Here is a 9,948-nt window from a genome sequence, read left to right as displayed (position 1 = left end):
AGCATCTGTTTATGGTGCAGCACATGAACAATTATGTGACAAGTGCAGAAGAAAGCAACGATGTATGGTATGTTGACTCAGGTGCATCAAACCACATGACAGGTCATGCAGAATGGATGGAGGATGCAAGGAAAATGAAAAAACCAGGATTTGTGGAGACTGGTGATGATACTGCATATCCTATTGTGCAGATTGGAAAAATTCCCTTGTCTATGCAGGATGGGAAAAAGAAATACATGTCCGATGTATTTCATGTCCCGAATATCACCAAAAATCTGGTTTCTATTGATCAAATGGTTGAACAGGGCTTGCAGGTCAGATTTAATCCTCATGGATGCTTTGTTGAGGATATGAAAAATAAAGGCCGCTTGATAGCAAAAGGAAAGAAGAAGGGCAGAATGTTTACGTTGGATGCAGACATGCCTGAATTGAGTGCAGCAATGTTTGCACATGGGACCGGTGTAGTTGCAGATATTGATATCTGGCATAAACGCATTGGTCATGTTAATGTACAGCGACTTAAATCAATGCAGGCCCAAAATATTGTTGCAGGATTGCCCAAATTCAAGGTTGCAGAAATGCATAAGGTATGTGAAGCCTGTCAGTTTGGAAAACAGGCATTGAAACCATTTCCTAGACATGTTCAAGAGAGTGAGAAGCCATTGGAATTAATCCACTCTGATGTGTAGACAACTAAAGCTGCATCTCTTGGAGGCTGTCATTATTTTGTCAGTTTTATTGATGACTATAGCAGAAAAGTTTGGGTGTATTTTATGAAAAAGAAAAGTGAAGTTTTTGGGCATTTCAAAACTCTTAAAGCGATGGTTGAAAAAGAAACAGGCCTGCAGATAAAATGCCTAAGGTCAGATGGAGGGGGAGAGTACCTCTCAAATGAGTTTGCAAGGTTCCTGCAGGAGCATGGCATAAAGCAGCAATACTCATGCAGTCATACCCCACAACAAAATGGAATTGCAGAAAGGAAAAACAGGCATATTGGAGAGGTATCTCGCGCCATGCTCAATGAAAAAGACTTGCCAGATTTTTATTGGGCTGAAGCAGTTGCTACAGCAGTCTACATAATGAACAGGACTCCCACTGCAGCAATACATGGAATGACTCCAGAGGAGAGGTATACTGGTAGGAAACCAAATATTTCTCATTTGAAAATTTTTGGTTGCATTGCCTATGTACATGTGCCAGATGAGTTGAGATCCAAGTTGGATCCAAAAGCTGAGAAGTGCATCTTTATTGGTTACTCTCTGCAGCAAAAAGGGTATAGATGCTATAACCCTTCTACTCGTAAGTTTACAGTGAGCAGAGATGTTGTTTTTTATGAGATGAGTAGCTGGTATAAACTAGTAAATGTGATTGATGATGTAGATGCACAAAATGGTAATGCTGCACAGAATTCACAGCAGCAGTCACAAAATATTAGTGGACCTGGAGCATCCTCTAGCAGTGGTTCACATTCTTCGTCATGGACAGGCAGATTGAGATCAGGAGAATCTTCTCAAAGTAATGCAGATAGTGGTATGCATGTATCACGAAAAGGAAAAGAGAAGGTTGATCAGCCCATGTTTGATGTGAATGTAGGTCACTCTTATGTGGATGGTGAATCCAGTGGCTCAGAACAGAGCATTGATGATGAGTTGGGTATTCCTTCTATTGTTACACCTGGAATAAGGAAGACCATGGATGTTTTGAGAGCACCTGGGAGTGAACCTACTTTGCGCAGGTCTACGAGAGCTAGGTATCCTGTGGATAGGCTGAAATATGATGGATTTACAGCCATTCACTATGCATATATGGTCAAAGTGATACAGGAACCAGAACCCACTTCTTTTGAGGAAGCCATGGGAAAAGAAAAATAGGAGAAAGCCATGGATGAAGAAATGGATGCCTTGGAAGCTAATGCTACATGGGAATTGGTACCTTTGCCTAAAGGTAAAAATGCAATTGGCTGTAAGTGGGTTTATAAGGTGAAGCACAATGCAGATGGTTTTGTGAACAGATACAAGGCAAGATTAGTAGTCAAGGGGTATGCACAAACATATGGTATTGACTATGAAGAAACATTCAGTCCGGTTGCAAGGATGGCAACCGTAAGAGCGGTCATTGCTATGGCTGCATCAAAGGGATGGTCTTTACATCAGATGGATGTAAAGAATGCCTTCTTGCATAGTGATTTGCAAGAGAGGTCTATATGGAGCAGCCACCAGGCTATGTGCATGCTGTTCATCCTGAGTTTGTTTGCAGGTTGAAGAAAGCCTTGTATGGCTTGAAGCAAGCACCTAGAGCATGGTCTGACAAGATAGGACAGTATCTTGTCACTATTGGCTTTCAGATTTCCAAGGCATATTTCTCACTTTATGTGAGAAAAACAGAGAAAGGTATTACGCTACTTGTCATTTATGTTGATGATTTGATTATGACAGGTGACAGTGATGAAGATATCCTTCATGTGAAAATGCTATTGAAGCAGAAGTTTGAGATGAAGGATTTGGGAGAGCTGCGTTATTTCTTGGGCATTGAGGTGATTAGATCACCAAGTGGGATACAGCTATTGCAGAGGCAGTATGAATTGGACATGCTGTCCAAATATGGGATGATAGGCTGTAAGCCTATTTCAGTTCCTTTGGAGCAGAATGTGAAGCTGAGCACAGATGCAGGTGAGCTTCTAGAAGACCCTACTATGTACAGACGCATAGTAGGAAGTTTGATTTATATGACTATTACCAGGCCAGATTTGAGCTATGCTGTTGGATTGGTAAGTCAGTTTATGCAGGCTCCAAGGAAACCACATTTGGATGCGGCTAGACGCATACTCAGGTATGTGAAGTCCACATTGCAGTATGGACTATTTTATGAGACTGGGGTTCAGATACAGTTGCATGGATACACTGATGCTGATTGGGCTGGTAGTATTTCTGATAGACGATCTACCAGTGGATATGTGTTCTCTTTTGGGAGTGCTGCAATCACTTGGAGCAGCAAGAAACAGCCTACAGTTGCCTTGTCGAGCACAGAGGCTGAGTACAGGGGTGCAGCAATGGCTGCATGTAAGGTAGCTTGGTTGCATAAGCTACTTTATGATATGCATCAGTCTACAGATGGATCAGTTGTCATTTATTGTGACAACATGAGTAGTATACACTTGGCAAATAACCCAGTCTATCATGCTAGAACAAAGCACATTGAGGTGCATTATCACTATGTGCGAGAGAGGGTTTTACTAGGTCTTATTGATCTAGTTTATGTCAGCACAGAGGATCAGGTAGCTAACATATTCACGAAGGCATTGGGCGCAAAGAAGCTGCGCAAGTTCAGAGACCTGCTTGGTGTGCAGGAATTGGGATTGAGCTCGAGGGGGAGTGTTGAGATATCGAGCTCCACTCGTGATACGCCAGGGTGACCGTTGTGTATTTATGTCACCAACTTGTCAGTTGCAGACGGGGTTGGTACACCGCCCATGAATAATAGCTACATGATAGCTATCCTTATCTACTCTAGTTCGTGGCTCAGTTAGTATGCCACCTTAGTTAGTTGAGTTTGGTTTGAGACCCATATATAGGGTTCTTCTATTTTTTTGTACTAGAGTTCTTTTGGCTTACACAACTAAGAAGAGAAAAATTGTTTTCAGCCTCCACCCTTGTGTGTCTTCCCCCATTGTGCAAGCAAGAAAGCTTCAAGCGAGACTCCTTCCTTCTCTCCCACAATCTTGACGCAAGGCTCTGATACCATGTCAAGGTTGTGGGAGAGAATGAATGAGTCTCACTTGTAACTTTCTTGCTTGCACAATGGGGAAATACACACAGAGGTGGAGGCTGAAAACAGTTTTTTTCTTCTTAGTTGTGTAAGCCAAAAGAACTCAAGTACAAAGAAATAGAAGAACCCTATGTATGGGTCTCAAACCAAACTCAACTAACTAAGGTGGCATACTAACTGAGCCACGAACTAGAGTAGATAAGGATAGCTATCATATAGCTATTATTCATGGGCAGTGTACCAACCGCGTCTGCAACTGACAAGTCGGTGACATAAATACACAACGGTCACCCTGGCCTATCACGAGTGGAGCTCGATATCTCAACACTACTTGGTATCCATGGTTCTACTCTGGTGATTCTTTGTTGCAAATGATTATCATTGTCTCATTGTACTATATTAGATCACCCATGATCTAAGAGAGGGTGTTAGCAATCTAGTCAGCTCATGTGTGAGTCTGGGCTATCCTAATATTACTAGGTAATTTAGGCATTTTTTAGTGGTTATATGAGTGATTATTTAGGTATTTATTGCTAGTCAATCGGCAATCTTATTTGGCATATTTTGGGCCTATTTATTCAGTGGCTCCTCCTCTCATTCAGTTATCATCATTCTTTAGGTAGTCTTCTTATTGTAGAGAGGAGCCAGCGCCAGTGTTGTGTTACTATGCAGACACAATGTGAAAAACCTTGAAGTGCATCATCATCTAGCTTTCTGGTTAATCTAGAGAGTCAATTTTAAAAATATAAAATATGACTTTGTTTATAATTAAGTGTATTGATTTGTGATATTGATTTTGTTTAGGTCTCTTCTTCAACTGAATACAAGTAAAAGAGATTCTTTGAAAGCATCTCACTTTTATTATCATCTTCTTTCTTTAGTAGTTTCAAAAGATATTTTAGAGAGGAAGAAATTTAAAAAGGAAAAGAAACAATGCTTGGAGTCATTTATAAAGGATAATTCTTTGGATACTGAGTTAGTGCAAAAGACATTAGATAATATTGGTATCAGTCGAGATGCTTATGTACAACTTTTTCAACTTTTACAGTCAAATATGAAGCAAGGACACGTACGTAATTTTATACTTTCAAGGCTATCTGTGGTTAGAACTATTGGACAAAGAGTGAATAACAAAGTGATGGAGATTCTGGGTGAGCCTTTCCATATCAAAGCTAGCTTCAAGGGAAAGAAAAAGGAAGTTGTATTCAATGAATTTAACAATATTTTCCTTGACTTGTCCACCCTAGAATGTTTAATGATTAGATTATATGACTTGTCACTAGAAGAGGCACAAGGAGTGGCTAGATTTGTGGTTAAACTTGATGAAAGTGAGATTCTAAAATGTACAAAACTAGAAAGGGTCTCTATAACCTTGATGAATAGAGCAATTTTATCAAATCATTGCAATCACTCAATGTCATTTAGTGTTCAATCAGAACACAACATCTGGTGGCTAAGAGTATTTGAACTAGATATAGAGAATTTTGATATATTATATTGGGTTTTTCATCGAGCACCAATACCTGATGTTATTAAGAGACAACATTATCAAGCAAGAAAAGAGCTATTTGTTGAAGGATTTGAAAACTATAAGATTGAATGGCACATATCTGGTGACTTAAAGACACTTAAATGTATGTACAATGTATCAAAAGGAGCCAACTCTAGATCTCCTTGTCTATATTGCATGTCCCTAGCCATAGAGTTGAACTCAAGCAATTGGAATAGAACTCCCTCTAAGCACAACAAGGATCCACAGTTTAAACTAGTCCTAGATATTCATTTAGTGAATGCCCATATCTATACACTTCATGCACTTTGTAGGATAATTGAAAAGCTTGTTCATTTTTATATAGGATTTGCATGGAAGCTAAAGCCATTATCAGCTAGAACAGATGCTATAACAAAGATTTAAAAAGTCTTATCTACAATTGGTTTGCATGGTGGTAATGTTGTTATTGAACTAGATCTTCAAAAGTCTAAGGATGGTAATTGTGTCCCCAAAAAACCATCTATTGGTGGAGTAAATGCTAGAAGGTTCCTAGATTTTCATGGAAGACTTGGTAAGATAAACTCTAGGAATGGTGGCTCAACTATTAGATATAATCAGTGGAAGTACACTAGACAGAGTATTATTTACTGTGATAAAATTGAGTGGAATGATGATGATCTCAAAGACTTCAAAAACCAATTGAACCTTTTTAAAAAGGCAATGATAGAAGCTTGGGGCAATCAACATTTCACTCACTATATTGTAAGAAGTTTGCATACGTATGTCTCTTTATTGTCTGACTCGTATAGGGTTTTCTAATCGGATTTCTTTATTTGTTAACTATGCAGCATATTTTATACAACCGTGCTCCATATTTTATCAAGAAATATGGATCTCTATCTATCTGCTCAACCCAAGATATGGAAAATTTGCATTATCAAGAAAAAACAAAATACTTTAGACACACAAGACATGGAGGTGGAAGACACAAAGCAAACAGTTTATTAGAGGTCTTTCAATGTTCTACAGGCAAATTTGGCACAAGCTCAAAGACACAATCGCATCATATAATACATCATCTTTGGCAAGGACTATATCCACTGTTACCCAAATAAGAAAATAGGGATATTTAAACTCTTGTACAAAGCAAAGATATTCGTAATGGTTACAAAATAGACAAAGAGATGGAAAAAGGTGGGATTCAAGAAACCTTTAACATATTTTAGTCTGACTTTTTTTTCATAAGAGTCTTTAGTTTTAGGGAACTCACTAGGTCATCTAAAGGAATCTTTTATTTCATCCCATCCGATGGACCTCTATATTTCAGGAACTCTTGTTTCCTATATCTTGAAAGGAGCTTTAAATTCTTGGCATCTCCTACATGGGAGAGCAAATAAGAGCCAAGAACTCCAAACTATCCTACCCTAGATCCATTGTATCCAAGCATGAAACCAAAAACTCTTACACCTTCTTCCTTCTCCACCAAAATTATCTTGTCTGAGTCTCTATTGAAAGCTTGGGATCCAATCACCTTGGAGATAGCTTTCACAGCCATTATTGGTAAGCTTGGAGAGCTTGACCTGCTATAATAAATTGTAACTACTTGATTATTTAAGCTTCCAATGCAATGACCAAGGCCTTGACTTTTGCCAAGCTTCAATGGCCTTGAGCCCTTGGCTCTTCCAAGAAAGTTGTCTACATCTTCAATTTCTATCTGCACAATAAACCACAATAGTATAAGATATCAATAGATACTTAGAATTATTTTTCATACTTTAGGGTTTTCATCTTCTTCAAGAAGACTAACATCATATAGATTTATTGAACTTTTTGGTTTCTCCTCTAATGGAGACTTCAGTTTCTCTTCATACCCCATGTTATCAATATCAAGTCTCTACTGAATTTGTAAGAACTCTTCCTCTGTAGATATCCCCCCCTTCTCATATTCCATGATTTGATTAATATAAGAATGCAAGGCTATAGAGCTGTCTTGAAAATTCTCTCTCAACATCAAGAGTTGCTAGCAATTCCTCTTCATAACCTATAAAAATCTTATCATTGTGACCCCATACTGCAAGGATTGCCAAGCAGTTTTCTTATCTAAGATCAAAAGGTATTGAATATCATTTAGCAATACATATCTCTTTTTGTTGATGAAATAACTGGGAAATGTTGAGATGCATTCAAGAGGACCTGTTTCAATCTCTGCACTCAACTCTATCTCCTTTTCTTCCACTTTTGTAATGTTCTCACTTTTAAACAAAGCAACATCAAATCCCTGCACTAACTAGTTCTCAATATCTTTCTGAAACATTTTTTCCTTCTCTTCAACTTTTTTGTCTTTGCATGCAATATCCTCTATCTTTTTCTCTTGTATTGTATCTAAAAAACAACCATCCATATATTGAAGATATATAAGAAATCCAACATCCTTCTGTACAAGAAGACATTGATGCTGATTCTGATGAAAATGGCAATATGATTTCCACTTGAATTCCTCATCAATAAGGTTAAACCTTGTTTGTAAGGTTATTCTAGTAGCATTGATAATTTCCATTACATTGCTATAATGGACAAATCCCTCAATCTCTAGGCATTTCACATGTCTATTATAAAACTCCCTAAAATCATTCAGTTTATCTTCAAGATCCTTCAAGAGCTCTTACAAATCAAAGGAAACATTGAGCATATCTCTGATGTAAATAAATCTAGATGAATTTTCAGTTGCATGAAGAAAATCAAAGAGCTTTTCATCACAAGTATCCTCCAGATCCTCCTCCTCCATTCCCTCTAAAGAAAACTTCATGTTAGTCATCCTGAACACTCACAAAACCAAATCCAAGAAACAAATAATTAAAATTGGGGACATAATATACCAATCCACATTTTCTCATATCTAGAAGACTAAAGAAAAATTACTAAAAAAATTAAGTCAAAACCTACAAGGCACTGCTTTTGAATTTTGAAAAATTTAACATGTTTGTTATGTTAGAGATTTAGAAATGTAAGATAAATGAAGTGAGTTCGCACTTTATATAACAGAGAAAGCATGAAATTCGGCATCTCATCGATCAAATTTTGTTATACATTCATAACTCATGAAACATGAAAACAATTATCCAAACCGCTTCACAGTTCATAAAAGCGTGTTTCACATATCACTTTAACTAAAAAACTTGACGAATTCGCATTTAAAACATCCGAAAAATTTATCCAAAACAATGCATCTAGAACATCAAAACCCCATCATTTAATGGACATCACTCTCTTAAACATCATGTTGCCCACTCGACTCCATCCTTTCAATGCCTATTATATTGTTCCTCAAGGTAAGCTCTTGATAATTTCAATGAAGTTTTTGACATTTTCCTATGTGGTAATATCCTCGTTTTTTCCTACAATATTCAAAATCATGAACTTCTCTAAGGGAAAGACCACAAACCTAGCTAGGGAAAATTGCACTAGTAGCCTGCTAATCTATCTAGGTGTTCAATCCATCTCTTCTTGCAGAAGCTCACGCTTATGATATTGCCATAATTCATAAAAATTTCAAAACCATACAAAACTAGAATCATAATTCAAAACTAGTTTCATATTTCATAATTCATAGTTCTTAATGTATCACAAAATGGGACAACAAACTTTCAAAACTATGTAAAACTAAGTAAAACCAATTTCTAAGTTTCGTGTTTCATCATTCATTTTTTATTTGACATTAAAGACTCATGAAACGTGACAATATACTTTCAAAACAATTTACAAATGGTAAAATCGTGTTTCATACGTCTGTGAACCATTTGATCATCTTCAGTGCCTCAAAATTCAGAATTGCAAAGAAAAAATGACAAGAAAAAGTTTGTTACCTGAGATTTGTAGTCCCTGCTCTATTGAGAATAAATGATTTTTTGCTAAGATATGCCTAGTTTAGCTTGCAATGCTTACAAGATAAATAGCTCGTCGAAGACAAGACAAAATACGTGAAATAAATATTAACATAAACCTAACCCTGAGTGTCATATATATATATATATATGTATGCCAACAGTCATTACACATTTGTCCAAGATGTACAGTGTGTTGAGAATGTAAGCTTCAGTATTTGCGGGTGTGTATTATGTGAAAGCACTCTTGTGTGCTTAAGATTGTATGGTGCATGAATATGGATGAGAGATGTGGAGTAAAGTGTGCCACATAGGGCACACATGTAAAGTGTGGGTTGTGTGGTGTCACATGGGAACACACATGGAAAGTGTGAGGGATCATTGATGGAGTATCTCCTCCTTTATATATGTAACATGTGTATGCAATGAAATAAGAAGAGAACATTTGTTGAGTGTGCATATTGTTTGCCTTCTCTTTGTAGCCATGGAGTTTCTTGTCTATTACAATCCTCCGTGATAATGTATCAATCATTTTGTACACACCATGATCAACCCCACATTGGGTTTCTTGACACAGTGCACTAATGGAGGAGTTACACTTAAAATGAAAAAGAAATTGCTAAGAATTATATTTTATCTTTAAAAAGTGGAGTCATAAAAGCACAATCATGCCAAAAAAGTGACATATGGCACAACTTCCCATGCAAAAATAGTCTTCCCGTTGCACGTATGAAATTAACTACGTGTTAGGGCAAACAACATCCTTTTAAACCCAAATTATGAATTTCAAAAGAGTTTTTTCGAAGACAA

This window comes from Lygodium microphyllum, unplaced genomic scaffold (assembly GCF_053477565.2).
Source record: "Lygodium microphyllum isolate KBCC unplaced genomic scaffold, Lygodium_microphyllum_v1.1.10 scaffold_44, whole genome shotgun sequence".
Taxonomy (NCBI): Eukaryota; Viridiplantae; Streptophyta; class Polypodiopsida; order Schizaeales; family Lygodiaceae; genus Lygodium; species Lygodium microphyllum.
The sequence above is the reverse complement of the archived record's forward strand: the minus strand, read 5'-3'. Positions refer to the sequence as shown.